Here is a 15,623-nt window from a genome sequence, read left to right on the forward strand (position 1 = left end):
CCGAGGGTTGTGAGTGGACGGCCGGAGGTAGCTGGGCTCGTACTCTATGGTCGTCAGCCCTCTGTACCTCCTCTCTAGCCGGCCGCGCTCTATGCTCCGCGGTCAGGGGCCGCCGGCCGCCAGCCCGCCCGCCGGGAGGGGTGCGCAGAGAGAGGCGGGGCGGGAAGGCAAGAGGTGTCTCCTCCACCCGAAAGGCGGGAGACCCGAGCAAGCTCTGTGACAGCTCGTCGGCCGCCATGTCAGCGAGCGGGGCTGGAAACAGACCAGGCGCCCGGTGGTAGCCCTCCTTTCGTCTCCCGTTCCCAGGTGAGGAGAGGAAGAGTGGGACGCAGGGGGCCGGCCAGCTCGCGGCCCTGGGAAAAGCCTTTGGGAACCCACTCGCTCCTCCCCCGGTGCTGTCCTCCCCCGGCGGCGGAGCCGCCTCTGCCCTCCTGGTGCGGTGGAGCGCGGTACCCTCACCCCCGCCCCGTCTCCGCTCTCCTGTTTTTCTCTCTTTTCTCTCGCCGCCCTCGTCTCTCCTTGCGCAGCGCGCCCATTTCTCCCTCCCTAGGGCACTCGCGCCCGAAGCCGTCCCTCGCCAGGCTCCCCGCGGAGCCTGCGGCTGCCGCTGTGCCTCTGTTCCTTCCTGTTCTGCTGCTCATAGCCCCGACTCTCCATCCCTGAGAGGGGTTTTATCTTCCTTCCTACCTGTGTTTTTTGGTTTTTGGTTTTTTTTCCGCTCACCGCTTTGGTTGTCAGGAACCGCCTAGTGTCTCCCTTCCGTTCCTCCTCCTGGGACAATGTTTACCTTGATTTTTATTTTTAATTTGCGTATTTAAAAGATTTAAAATTAAGATTTAAAAGCTTACAATGTATTTCTAAACTTCAGAAGATTAAGGTCTTTGGATGCTTATTTTGTTGCCTTTGTAAACTTAGTCAAAGACATTGTACGGTGGAATGCAATTTAAAAGACCAGTTCCAAAGACTCTAAAAATAGGATGCGCTAATGGAAATTTTGGCAGTCTTTTTACCTATTGGACGGTGTTAGAAGGCTCAATTCTTTGAGAGTGATTTCAGTGATTAAGGATTATACTCAAAAAGAGCTTTATCCAAAACCCTTTCCACCAAGGCAAGAAACCGCAGCCAGTCAACTTCCTATTTTAAAATATGTACAATCCTTTCTGCTTACTTTCCTGGGAGCGTAGTTGAGCTTGGCATTTAAATGCACAAGTAAAAGGTTTCTAAGGAATGCATCACCTAGCAAATAGGAGCCAGAAGATTTACTCTGTGGATGAATCGCATATGGATAAAGAATTGGTGGCCAAATATGACCTTTTTCGGAGTATATATTTGTTAGGCACCATAGAAAGTATCTCACCAACTCTTTTGGAAGCCGTGGGGACTCTTTGGTCTTAATTTTTTAATATCCTTTTAAAATACAGTTTCCCCGTTGACAGTTCTCTAGGAGTTATTTGTGCATCCTCTAAACACCTGAGTGAGCTCCATCCCCCTTATCCTTTACCGAGCTGTCTCCGCCTCTGTCCTTATAAAAATATTTTCGTAGATTCAGAAATATACTCGATCCCCCCCAACACAAGGGCCCCGGGGGCCTAAATATTTTAAAAATCAAAGCAGAGTGATGTATTACAGTAGAGGAAGAAGTGATTCACTCATGGAACTGTGTTGTTGAATTTTTCACTTTCAAAATATACTTTTAAAAATTGTGGTAAAAAATACTTATCTTAAACTATGCTTTCTTATTTCATACTATTTGCGAATCCAAGCTAGCCTGCTCAGCCTTAGAGAAACTGATGTAGTTTTTAATTTTGCTTTTGAGTGGTGTTATTTTCTTTTTGGTTTTGGAAAAGAGAGTTAGGTTATGGTAATTATTTCCCTTTCTGTAGCATTAATGATTTGTTTGTAGCTGAGGGTGCTTGAATAATATCAGAAACAGACTCTTATACATTTAATTTTCCTGAAATGAAAGAAATGTCCATTTCACATTAAAGATGAGCTGATAATCGGCATTTAGACCTATTTTATTAGAAAAACTTTGTATGTTTCCTATATTTTCTTAAGAGGTGTGATTTTTTGCATCCTGTGCTATTTTTGCTGTTTTGAAGTAATGCACTCTTTAAAGTAGTATCAGACAAAGTGAGTCTACTGTTTGTACACTCTTCTTTTTTTTTAATAGTTATTTCCCCAGTACAATTTTTTTTCTACTGTACAGCATGGTGACCCACTTACACATACATGTACACATTCTATTTTCTTACATTATCATGCTCCATCATAAGTGACTAGACATAGTTCCCAGTGCCTCACAGTAGGATCTCATTGCTAATCCATTCCAAAGGCAATAGTTTGTTTCTGTTAACCCCAAGCTCCCCAACCACCCCACTCCCTCCCTCTCCCCCTTGGTAACCACTATTCTCCAAGTCCATGATTTTCTTTTCTGTGGAAAGGTTCATTTGTGCTATATATTAGATTCCAGATATAAGTGCTATCATACAATATTTGTCTTTCTCTTTCTGACTTAACGTCACTCAGTATGTCTCTAGTTCCATCCATGTTGCTGCAAATGGCATTATTTCATTCTTTTTTATGGCTGAGTGTACACTCTTAAGTTATTTTTATTATTATCTCAAGTTAATTGGTAGAGAAGCCAAAATATTGCTTTTTCTTTTGACTTTTTATATGGCAATTGGAATTGGAAAATGCCAAGTGATAGTTCTTGCTTGTCATCAAAATTAATGCTGTGGGTCTAGGGTAGTGCTGTCCAATAGAAATGGACTGCAATCTACATGAGCAATTTAAAGTTTTCTGGTCACACTAACAAAGTAAAAAGGACACAGGTGGAATTAATTTTAATACATTTATTTAATCTTATACTTGATTTCAACATGTAATCAGTTTTAAAAGTTAATAATGAGCTATTTTACATTTTTTCACACTGAATCTGAAATCTGATGTGCATGTTACATTTACAGTACCCCTGAGTTTAGACTACCTGTATGTTTTAGCTGATGGCTAAGACCTTATTGGGCAGTGCGTATCTATAGAATTGCTGTGTGATTTGTCTTCCTCTGAGTGTTGACTGTGTTAACACTGAGGGGGATAAACAGGTGCCCAGTGCTTGTTTAGTGAGGGTCATAAGATGAACAGAGTGCACAGTCATTTCCTGGGGTGTCATTGTTACTGTTGTTTACTCCTGCATGTCAACGATGTGTCAAGGCATTGCATGAGTCTTTGTGTACTACCTCTGTTAGTATTAAGTAAGGAGAACTTGAAGACACACAGAAGATTGAACTTTATTGTGAACAGGTAGGGTGCCTGCTGCTGTAGACTTATTTTCTGAATCAGTTTCAGGTGAGGCTAAGAGCTTTGTAAATGTACTTCTTTGTATGGTGGTGGTGTTTTATCAAAGGAAACATAAAATCTTTTTGCAAAAATTTAGAAAAGAAGAGGGTTTGCTTTTTGGCTGTAAAACGCTGAGACCTGAGTAGTAGCAACACACATACACACAGACACACGTGTGTGTGATGGTTTAGGTAAATTTTAAAGAAGCATGGCAGTTTTAGTAGAAAGCTTCTGATGTATGGCCTAGGTATGTTTTTTAAGTTGTTTTGGCAGCAGAGGTGGTGATGTTAATGGAACTGTCTCTTGTTCAGAAGTGTTACAACCGTGTTGGAAAGGTGATTTTAGCTCACTGACTTCAGTGGGGCTCATTATTCTTATCTTGACCTGTATATTCTAATAAACTTTCCTAAATATTATTTTAGCTGCACTATTCTACATCTAGATTTAATGTCAAAATTCAGTGTCGAAATTCACCTGAAGACCTGATTAATATCCAGTGTAATTTAATATGAGAAACATATTCCCTCCACAACTTTTATGGTATAAAAAAAAAATCTTAAATTACCTGGTCAGTAACAAACTCTGTAAAACCAAGTCAGTATACACCTAGCACAGTATTGGCAGTTTGTGGGGAAGGGGATAGTTATTAGATGTTGCCTGCTTTATGAGAGGTGCAGGCACATTAGGTAGAAAAATAAAGCATTTTCATTTGTCTCTAAGTATGGATAGCTATCCATTGATACTATTTTAGTTGGGTAAGACAGAAAATACATAATTTTGTTCCTTCAAATAGCAAAATAGTCTTGGCAGAATTTTCTTCTTCTTTTTTTGGAGGGCGGCGGGGGGTGGGGGGGGCTGTGTCTGTGGCATGCTGAAGTTCCTAGGCCAGGGAGTGAACCTGAGCGCCACAGTAGTGAAAATGCTGAGTCCTTAACCACAAGGCTGCCAGGGAACTTTCAAATTTTTCTTCAGTTACTTGAGGAAGAATAATTGAAACTCTGGAAATTTTCAGTTTTTAAAAAAGCTCAATTTAAGTGACCTCTACAAGGATCATATTTTTATTAAACTCTATACTCAATATGTTTATGTCTTGGAGTTCCCTGGTGGCCTGCAGTTAAGGATCCAGTGTTGTAATGCTGTGGCTCTGGTTACTGCTTCAGTGTGGATTCTATCCCTGGCCCAGGAACTAAGGCATGCTGTGGGCGAGGCCAAAAAAAAAAAAGTGTGCTTATTTTGATACTGTTATGAGTGTGTTCTTCTGTTGAACATAAATATAGGCTTTTCTTTATTTATAAATCATTCCTTTGGGGGAAATTATATTCCTTTTCACCAGGGAATACTTTTGCTTTTCATACATTTGAAATAATTATTTTGTAATATCCTTTAAAGAAATACATCCATAGTCAGTTATACCTCAATTAAAAAATGAAAGTAAAAAATCAAAAATAATATCTGAACAATCTTCCATAAAAACGAAATACTTCATTGAAAAATTCTGTCTTATAATAGCTTAAGCTTTCTTAAATTGTTTGAGTCAGAGTTTTGAGCTTCTGCTCTTTAACATATTTGGAGATGGAAACTTTTTGCCTTTATATCACCTCCTTTCCGCCATCTCTTAAGACTTCCCCTTTTTTCATCATCATTAGCCATGTGGAAAGGAAAGATTGTGTTTGTCAGAATACTGACAAATCAGATTGTTTTTCTCTTTGACTGTAGGAAGAATTCTGAAGCAGTAAGTGACAAACTTAGTCACCCTTTTGACATTTGGGCATTTGATATTTTAATTGACAGCACCTAAGAGATTTTAAGAATTAACAATATTTTGTAATTGTCATCCTTATTAAATTCTCTTATAAGAATACTTAGTCTGGGGGAGTTCTCGTGGCTCAGTGGTTAACGATTCCAACTAGGAACCATGAGGTTACAGGTTCGATCCCTGGCCTTGCTCAGTGGGTTAAGGATCCAGCGTTGCTGTGGGCTGTGGTGTAGGTCGCAGACGGGGCTCGAATCCAGCGTTGCTGTGGATGTGGTGTAGGCCCGCGGCAACAGCTCCGATTAGACCCCTACCCTGGGAACCTCTGTATGCCACGGGTGCAGCCCTAAAAAGACAAAAAAAAAAAAAAAAACCTTAGTCTGATTTTCCTGGAAAATATATAATTACATTTTCCTATGTTTGCTGCATTTTAAAAATCCAGTGAATTAGGTGGCTGTGGTTTTGTAATTTGAATGAAGGCAAACTAATATTTTAAGATACCTTCTAGGAGTTCCCGTTGTGGCTCAGTGGTTAACGAATCTGACTAGGAACCATGAGGCTGCAGGTTCGATCCCTGGCCTCACTCAGTGAGTTAAGGATCCAGTGTTGCCGTGAGCTGTGGTTTAGGTCACAGAGGTGGCTCGGGTTCCACATTGCTGTTGCTGTGGTGTGGGCAGGCGGCGGTTACAGCTCCGCTCCTACCCCTAGCCTGGGAACCTCCATATGCCAAGGGTGTGGCCCTAAAAAGACAAAAAAAAAGAAAGAAAAAACCCTTCTATTTTTTTAAAAACACCTTTTATAGTATAGGTTTTTAATAAATAATTTCCTTAAAATATGTGAACTTTACAATAAGATAAAGCATGCTGTTGTTCCTGGGTATTGGAGAGCATACCACCAGTAATTTTTTTTTTTTGGCTGCCCTGAGTCATGTGGAGTTTCTTGGCCAGGGATAAGATACCAAGGCAGCTGCAACAACACCAGATCCTTAACCCACTGTGCCGGGCTGAGGAATGAACCTGTGTCCCAGCACTCTAGAGACACCAGATCCCATTGTGCCACGGCAGGAACGCCATACCGCTTTGTATTTTTATTTCATGCATGCATTGTTTTTCTTCTTCACTGCTCTTTTCTGTAGGTATTACCACCATACAACTCAATCTTAAAAATAATTTTTAGATGATTTGAAAAATATTGCTTAAGATTTTTCAACAAGGGCTTATTTTTGTGAATATGTATTTTTTATTTATTGAGCATTAGTGGAGTTGTGTTTTTTGTTTGTTTTGTTCTCCCTTATGAAGCACCAAAGATTTTTCTTTTTTCCACTTGTGGACATGAAAGAGGTTTACTTAAATCAGGTCTCAAAGGATTTGTAGCAAACAACATTCCTCCCTCATGTTTGACTTAGACAACAGGAGGAGTGGAAGTTTGTAGAAACTATGCTGATTAGAAAATTATGAAATTTAGTTTCCTGAAAAAACCCTTTATCTCCATTTGTGACTTCTTAACCCAAATTCAATCATTAAGTTTATTTTCTAAGATAATTTACAAAGTAATCACTAGATTCCTTTTGCTCAAATAGTTTAAGAAATTATTGTGAAGTTCTTTGTCATGCCAATTAGAATTTATGTCTATGGCATTGGGTAAGCACTGTAAAGAGCCAAAATTAGAAGCAATGTCATGTGACTTCCTTATTTTAATCCTATAATGAGTGATTAGTAAGACAGATTTGTCTTATGAGTCTTACATTTGAACTCTAAATTATTTATTTATTTATTTATTGTCTTTTTAGGGCCCTACCCACAGCATATGGAAGTTCCCAGGCTAAGGGTTGAATTGGAGCTAAAGCTGCCGGCCTACACCACAGCCGCAGCAAAGCAGGACCCAAGCCGCATCTGCGACCTACACCACAGCTCATGGCAATGCCAGATCCTTAACCCACTACGCGAGTCCAGGGATCAAACCTGCGTCCTCATGGATACTAGTCGGGTTCATTACTGCTAAGCCATGATGGAAACTCCTGAACTCTAGTTTAAATTTGTCCTAATAGATCTTATGTCCACCAAAGTTCCCGTTTTTGCTAGCCAGAGAAAGACCGATTTCAGATTATGCTAAAGTAATTCAGGAGGTAATTTCTTATTATACCAAGTACCCTGGTGGTTAATTATAATTTTGTGGATTTTTGATGCCTACAGGCTTTTGTCCTCTTTCAGCTGTTTGCCTGGGGAAAACCTAGGGATTCCCTAGTGAACCACACCCTTTGACCTTTGAGTATATGGCTCACCTTCTCTGATGGCCTCAAAGAGTATAACTATGTACAGAAAACTTATGAGCAAAAATTCTGCTCTGGTCACACTTATCTACACTGAGGAAACAGATATTCTAAGAATGTCTGTCTTATAATTACATTTTCCATGTACTTGTATAATACTTTGTTTTAAAACTATGTATGTTTTGTATAGCCTCTGTTGGAGAGTTTCCACTTTGTTCCAGCGCTTCAGAGTATGTAAAAGGATATCCAGAATAATATTCCTTATAGCTTATTCTGCCTTACCTCACCTTTTGTTTTTTTTCCCTATTCTGTCTTCCATGGGAAGTTCAAAAGTCAGAACAAGTCATGGTTTGTTATAAACTTGGGTGGGGTGGGTGGGAGTACAGCAAATCTTATTCCTTCCCTCTTGCTACAAAAGTAATAGTGCTCTAGAGAGAAAAAAAGGTAGGTAAATTTTAACTTGAGGTAAACATGGTTATTCACAGATTAGTGTTGTCTTTTCTGTAATGAAAGTTGAACAGCTTTTATTTAGCAGTCAGAATCCATTGATCTCTCTCATCCTACTTTTGATGTCTGATGGATTTTCCAGGAAAAAGCTTTTGAGTACAAGTGTTAGCAAGTTGAAGCTTATATTGCCCACTGCACCGTAAGCCAGTAAATTGAGAGTCAAGCTGTTAGGGGGAGGAATAGCAATTTAATTTGGAAAACTGGCAGTCTGAGAAGATAGTAAACTAGTGTCCGGAAGAACCTTCTTCCCTTAAAATTCAGACTTCTTAAAAGGGGTTCTGGTGTGGTTCCTGGCTGCAAACTACTTGGTGCCAGAATCCTTTGTTCTTGCAGCTGTCTGCCTAGGTCTGGTTACAAGTTTCTGTAAACGTCCAGCAGCACAAATGTTATTTTCTGTTCTGCAACTTTCTATTTTTGTGTCATTGGAAAGTGTTATTATCTTTAAAGGTCAGTGTCTTGAGAATGGGCTATCCTATATATTTTAGGCTATAGGCAACATTCTTGTAGCAAAAGCAATAGAAATCAAAAGTTTAAAGAGATCCAATATGGGGGTCAGACTTGTTCTTCTCTGTTGCACTGTTACTAGACTATTACTGGAGTATATTTAATATTATCTTGGAGTTCCTGTCGTGGCTCAGTGATTAATGAATCTGACTAGGAGCCATGAGGTCTTGGGTTCGATACCTGGCCTTGCTCAGTGGATTAAGGATCTGGTGTTGCTGTGAGCTGTGGTGTAGGTCACAGACGTGGCTTGGATGCCACGTTGCTGTGGCTCTGGTGTAGGCTGGTGGCTACAGCTCTGATTGGATCCCTAGCCTGGGAGCCTCCATATGCTTCGGGTGCAGCCCTAGAAAGGGCAAAAAGACAAAAATGTGTCTTTGTATATGTGTGTGTGTGTGTGTGTGTGTGTATAAAATCTCTTTTGTCGTGTTTTTTTCTTTTTGAAATATTATCCACTGAAAGAAAACATCTTTGGGGAAAAGTCATATTATACCAACAGGCTTTTAAAACATTGTAAGATACCTCCGTTTAGGGCAAATTTTTTCTTTATTGGTTTATTCTTTTCTTAGAATTTCTTACCTAGAATAAATTGCCTTACTCTGGGTTTATTTCTTTTCCCAAACCCCCATCAAAATACTTCCTTTTGAATGACTAATTATATGAAAGCATATTCACTTTGATACCTATCTCCTTTCCTGCCTTTCTATTCACTTTTGGTAAGCTGGAGTTGTAAATCAGGGTGTCACTGTTATGTCAAACATCACAGTAAGGATTAATAACATTAATATTTATTTAGATATTATAGGAATGGAAATATTTATTTAGATATTTTATTATAGGAATGGAAAACAGCAGCTATCTATTTGAGGTGGATAAAATATAATGTCTTGGGAATGATAGTTTCAACCTCAGGTCCAAGAATAGGCTTCAAGGGGTCTGTAAGCTCCTTGAAATAACATTTATAATAGTAGGAGTGCTCGTCGTGGCGCAGTGGTTAACGAATCTGACTGGGAACCATGAGGTTGCGGGTTCGGTCCCTGCCCTTGCTCAGTGGGTTAACGATCCAGTGTTGCCATGAGCTGTGGTGTAGGTGGCAGACGCGGCTTGGATCCCGCATTGCTGTGGCTGTGGTGTAGGCTGGTGGCTACAGCTCCAATTCGACCCCTAGCCTGGGAACCTCCATATGCCGTGGGAGCGGCCCAAGAAATGGCAAAAAGACAAAACAAAAACTTAATAGTAGCATATATATGTTTTTCTGAGAAGAGAATTCTTAGCTTTAGTTAGGTTCTTAAGGTGGGCCATGACCCAGAAAAGGATAAGAACCACAGAATTAATTTGAGCTTAGTTACAAATCTCTAATCCTTATAAGCAGCTATGGTTTTGTAAGGATCCCTATGTATAAGCTTCATTCTTTAAGTAATATGTTATTTACAACAAAGATAATTTAATAGATCATTTTACAAGAAAAGTCTTAGTGATTCTTTTTTAAAAAAATCTTCCTTAAATATCTCACATTTTATTTTGTATACCTTTAGGTATTTTTCTTTATATTTCTCTAGTATTTCACAGGTTAACTTTGTTTTTTATAATTTGTTCGCCTTATGTGCATTTTACAGAAAGATGATTAATTCTTGTGGTTTAATTTTTCCTGGCATTTCAAAGAGTTGTTGACAGACTTGAGATCAGGATAAAGGAGATCTGCATTTTATAAGGATGCACTACCCAATGAGAGGAATGAGTCCATAGAAATGTCGATTATACAACACCCTCCAGATTGTGGAAAAGGATGAGAAACTGAGTATAAGTAGAAGATTATCCTTGCACAGTGAGTGGAGACATTCTACTACTGAGATAATAGGGGGAAATACTGGTAACCAGCTAATCTGGTAACCTCTGTTTACTTGAGGTCCAGCTGAGACTGCTGAGCCAGGAATAAGAAGAGGACTTGAGGCCATTGGTAAAGGTTTAGTATAGCTTTGGAGGACATGGTCCTGGGAGCTCTATGAGAAAGGATGTCTGGCCAGGATTCCAGCTCCACCTGACGTGGGACAGATACTGCTTTTGTAGTTAGCGATCTGCATAGTTGGTGATTTTTCTTTAGCAATAGATAACAGCTTGAGTATAGGAGCAGAGAGAGTGATTAGGTTGATCAGGGCTGGGGTTTTTTAGGGAGACTACAGTAGGAGGTATAAGAGGACTGAGGGACAGAGTTCCCGTCGTGGCGCAGTGGTTAACGAATCCGACTAGGAACCATGAGGTTGCGGGTTCGGTCCCTGGCCTTGCTCAGTGGGTTAACGATCCAGCGTTGCCATGAGCTGTGGTGTAGGTTGCAGACGCCGCTCGGATCCCGCGTTGCTGTGGCTTTGGCGTAGGCCGATAGCTACAGCTCCGATTCAACCCCTAGCCTGGGAACCTCCATATGCCGAGGGTGCAGCCCAAGAAATAGCAACAACAACAACAAAAAAGACAAAAGACAAAAAAAAATAGGAATTTAGAACCAGACAGTGGGATATAGGTAGTAGAATGTTGGATATATTGAGACTCATCTTAGATGAATTGTTTTGATGATCAGTAAAATGATAACACTGGGGTTATACTTGCTAAAGTGACCGGAAAGTACGATGTCTTTATTGATCTTTGAGACATGAAGACATATTGATTCCACTAGTCTATTAAGTCACTGTTTTTCTTATGTGAAACACAAAGGTAGTGTTTTCTGAATAGTAATCTGCCCCTCCTGTTCAGGATGGGTTGAAAGGGCTTTGTGAGACAACAAGAACCTTAATTAAAAGTAAACATATTAGTCTAAACTCATTTTGAAATTTCCTGACTTCCGAAATGATAAAATCAGTAAATTTTTGCTTCTGGTTCAAAAGAAGAAAAGAGCATAAACTAGAGAGCTCCTGGCTTAGGTTCTGTGATTAATAGTGTTAAAATTGTGTTTGATGCAGTATGGATTATATTCTTTATGCTAGCTGAATTCGTAGGTTAATTTAAATTGACTGATAATCCATATGAACCTATGCAACATCCATATACACTTTGGTGAATACTTTTGAAATATAGTGGCTTGTCATAGACCCTATCAGTTTATTGGCTAATGTTTGAGCCCATAGGTGATCAGCATTGTACTAATTTTTTATTTTTTTAATGACCACACCCTTGGCATATCAAAGTTCCTTGACCAAGGATTGAGTCTGAGCTGCAGCTGTGACCCAAGCTGCAACTGCAGCAATGCTGAATCTTTTTAACCCACTGCGTCGGGCCAGGGATTGTACCTGCACCTTCTCAGCAGCCCAAGCTGCTGCATTCGGATTCTTAACCCACTGTGCCATGGCAGGAACTCCTGGTTTTAATTTTTTTAAGAAGAACAAGGAAATTTACGTGAAAACCTTTTTTGGTCTAGCATAGTTTATAATTAATTCAGTAATATTTTATACAATTTTGTTTCCTCATTTTGCCAGAATTTTAAATGCTGTCTTCCTGACTTAGTTTGGTTCAGCATACTGGGACAAGTTATGTAACAATTCAGATGAGTTCAGTTCTAAGATCTGTGGAGTTTCACCATTGAGGTCTCTACTTTGTGCCCTTGAGAAGTGGCTTTGTAGGTAAGGAACTCCTGTTTGCCTTTTCTGTCCAGGATGCCTCTCTGCCGTTTCTGTCTAGGATGCCTGCCCAGCTAAAACAACAGCAGAGCAGAGTCCGTTTTCCAATGGCAGGCTCACTCAATGAATAAAGATGGCTGAGACAGTCAAGCTTAGGTATTACCAAGTTTACCAAACAAATAATCAGTCTACCTCCCCCGACCAGAGGTAAGTAAAGGAGTATATCAGGCGTGAGGGAGGTTTCTATTCTTTTCTTTTTTTTCTTTTTAGGGCGGCTTCTGTGGCATAAGAAAGTTCCCAGGCTAGGGGTCAAATCAGAGCCGTAGCTGCCAGCCTACGCCACAGCCACAGCAATGCAGGATTCAAGCCGTGTCTATGACCTATACCACAGCTCATGGCAATGCCAGATCCACCACCCACTGAGCAAGGCCAGGGATTGAACCTGCATCCTCTTGGATACTAGTTAGATTCGTTTCTGCTGGGCCACAGTGGGAACTCCCAAGGGAGGTTTCTTCACTAAAACAACCCTCAATATTGGTATTAACCCTGCTATATTCTTAGTGATTGAAAAAAAAAATGTGTGTGTGTGTGTATATATATATATATGTACATATATATATATATAATGTAAGCATATACTCAATGCATTTTAAAAAGTTATTTTCTGAGTATAAAAATAATGCAGCTTACAATTCAATAAATAAAAACAAATAACCCAATAAAAATTGGGCAAAGGAGGAGTTCCCATGTGGCTTAGTGGGATAAGGATCTGGCATTGTTACTGCAGTGTCAACCACAGTGGCTTGGCTCACTGCTATGGCATGAGTTTGATCACTGGCCTAGGGAAAAAAAAAAAAAAAAAGGAAGGGCAAAGGAGTTGAATAGACATTTCTCTGAAGAGACAGGCAGCTAGTAAATACATGAAAATATGCTCAACATCTTTAGCCATCAGGGAAATGCAAATTAAAACAATGAGATAACACTTCATACTTGGAAATAAAGAAACTGGAACCCTCATACATTGTTGATAGGATTTTTTTTTTCTTTTTTTGGCCTTTTGAGGGCCATGCCCTCGGCATGTGGAGGTTCCCAGACTAGGAGTCCAATCAGAGCTACAGCTGCCGGCCCACACCACAGCCACAGCAACTCCAGATCTGAGCCGAGTCTGTGACCTATACCACAGTTCACGGCAACCCTGGATCCTTAACCCACTGAGCAAGGCCAGGGATTGAACTCGTGTCCTCATGGTTCCTAGTTGGATTTGTTTCTTCTGCGCCACAACGGGAACTCCTATTGATGGGAATTAAAATGGTACGGCCGCTACAAAATTAGTATGGTGGTTTCTCAATAACTTAAACATCAAATTAGGGTATGACTCACAGTTCCATTCCAAAAGAATTGAGAACAGCTGTTCCCAAAATACCCCAAAACTTGTATAGGCATGTTCATGGCAGCACTATTCATAATAGCTAGAAAGTAGAAACAACCTAAATGTCAGTCAGGTGATGAATGGATAATGTGGTATAGGTCTACAGTGGAATGTTATTTGGCAATGAAAGAACTGCATATCGATAATATGCTACCACAGAAAACATTATGCTAAACAAAAGAAGCGGGTCATAAAGACCACGTATTATGTGATTCCATTCATACGAAATATTCAGAAAGGACTGATCCGTAGAGAAAGTAGATCAGTGATTGCTTACAGCTGGCTGGTGGGCCCCGGGGGCCAGGGGGAGCAGCAGGAGGAGCAGAGAGAATGGAAAGTGACTACTAATGAATAATACGTTAGTATGGGAAGTAGGGAGGTTCTTTTTGGGGTCATGAGAATATTCTAAAATAAAATCGTAGTGTAGGCACACAACTTTTTTAAAAATTGCTTTTCAGGGCTGCACCCAAGGCATATGGAAGTTCCCAGAGTAAGGCTTGCATTGGAGTTGTAGCTGCCGCTCTACACCACACCTCACAGCAACACCAGATCCTTAACCTACTGAATGAGGCCAGTAATTGAACCCTTATTCTAATGGATACTGGTTGGGTTCGTTACCCGTGAGCCATAGTGGGAACTCCTGTATACAACTTTGAATATACTAAAATCTGTTAAATTGTACTTTTTTTCCTTTTTTTTTTTCTTATTTTCTTCAACATGCCACACTTGTGGCATATGGAAGCTCCTGGGCCAGGAGTCGAAGCTGCTGCAGAGACAATGCTGAGTAAAGTTCCCTTTTTTCATTTTTATGATAAGCTAAAAATAATATGAGCTTGTTTAAGATCATCATAACTAATACCTTTTCACATTTTTATTTTATTTATTTATTTATTTTGTGGTCATGCCTCTGGCATGCGGAAGTTCCCAGCCAAAGACTGAACCCATGCCACAGTAGTAACAACACTGGATCCTTAACCCCCTGAGAAGTCCGTGACTAATACTTTTTTTTTTTTGTCTTTTTGCCATTTCTAGGGCTGCACCAGCGGCATATGGAGGTTCCCAGGCTAGGGATCTAATCGGAGCTGTAGCTGCCAGCCTACGCCAGAGCCACAGCAACGCGGAATACGAGCAGTGTCTGCAACCTACACCACAGCTCATGGCAATGCCGGATCCTTAGCCCACTGAGCAAGGCCAGGGATCGAACCTGCAACCTCATGGTTCTTAGTTGGATACGTTAACCACCGAGCCAGGATGGGAACTCCTCTTGGGCGGTTTTAATTGTAACTATGCCATTATTTCTTTTGAATGGCTCTGTTAGAAAAAATAATTATAATGGTCCTTAAGCACTGACATATTATTATTATTTTGTCTTTTTTTTATTTTTTATTTTTTGCTATTTCTTGGGCTGCTCCCGCGGCATATGGAGGTTCCCAGGCTAGGGGTTGAATCGGAGCTGTAGCCGCCGCCCTACATCAGAGCCACAGCAACGCGGGCGGGATCCAAGCCGCGTCTGCAACCTACACCACAGCTCACGGCAACGCCGGATCGTTAACCCACTGAGTAAGGGCAGGGACTGAACCTGCAACCTCATGGTTCCTAGTCGGATTCGTTAACCACTGTGCCACAAAGGGAACTCCTGACATATTATTTTTACTAAGATGTAAAAAGAAAATTTTTATGTGCTTACAACTCCAATAAAACTATTAAACTGAAACAAAATTTAAAATTAAAACAAGCAATAAAATTAAATTTAATAAAATAAATTTTACTATTTTATTAATAAATAATAAAATTAAAATTAATATTACTTAATACATTGTACGATGCTGCTCTATAAAAATTATATGTCTATTCACAGGAATTCTCGTCATGGTGAAGCAGAAACGAATCCAACTAGGAATCACGAGGTTGCAGGTTTGATCCCTGGCCTCGCTTAGCGGATCTGGCATTGCCATGAGCTGTGGTGTAGGTCACAGACATGGCTCAGATACTATGTTGCTGTGGCTGTGGTGTAGGCTGGCAGCTGTAGCTCCGAGTCAACCTCCATGTGCCTAGGGAGTGGCCGTAGAAAAGGCAAAAAGACCAAAAATAAAAATAAATAAATAAATAAAAGCACCCATGATTTTTATTGCTAAAGAAAGTAAGGCTCAGGGAGTCCCCGTCGTGGCGCAGTGGTTAACGAATCCGACTAGGAACCATGAGGTTGCGGGTTCGGTCCCT

The 15,623-nt window shown here is 40.4% G+C and overlaps 1 protein-coding gene across 2 annotated transcripts in view; it reads left to right on the plus strand.

Moving 5' to 3' along the window:
- Window positions 1-100: 100 nt before the first annotated feature.
- Window positions 101-15,623, plus strand: part of CNST (consortin, connexin sorting protein) — a 91,051-nt gene continuing 75,528 nt past the window's right edge. The window contains exon 1 of one of the 2 annotated variants that reach the window (XM_047754596.1): window positions 101-306. The gene's annotated coding sequence lies outside the window, so the exon portion shown is untranslated. The remainder of the gene's footprint in view (window positions 307-15,623) is intronic. The other variant, XM_047754597.1, reaches the window with a different exon arrangement.

This window comes from Phacochoerus africanus, chromosome 12, assembly GCF_016906955.1.
Source record: "Phacochoerus africanus isolate WHEZ1 chromosome 12, ROS_Pafr_v1, whole genome shotgun sequence".
Classification (NCBI taxonomy): domain Eukaryota; kingdom Metazoa; phylum Chordata; class Mammalia; order Artiodactyla; family Suidae; genus Phacochoerus; species Phacochoerus africanus.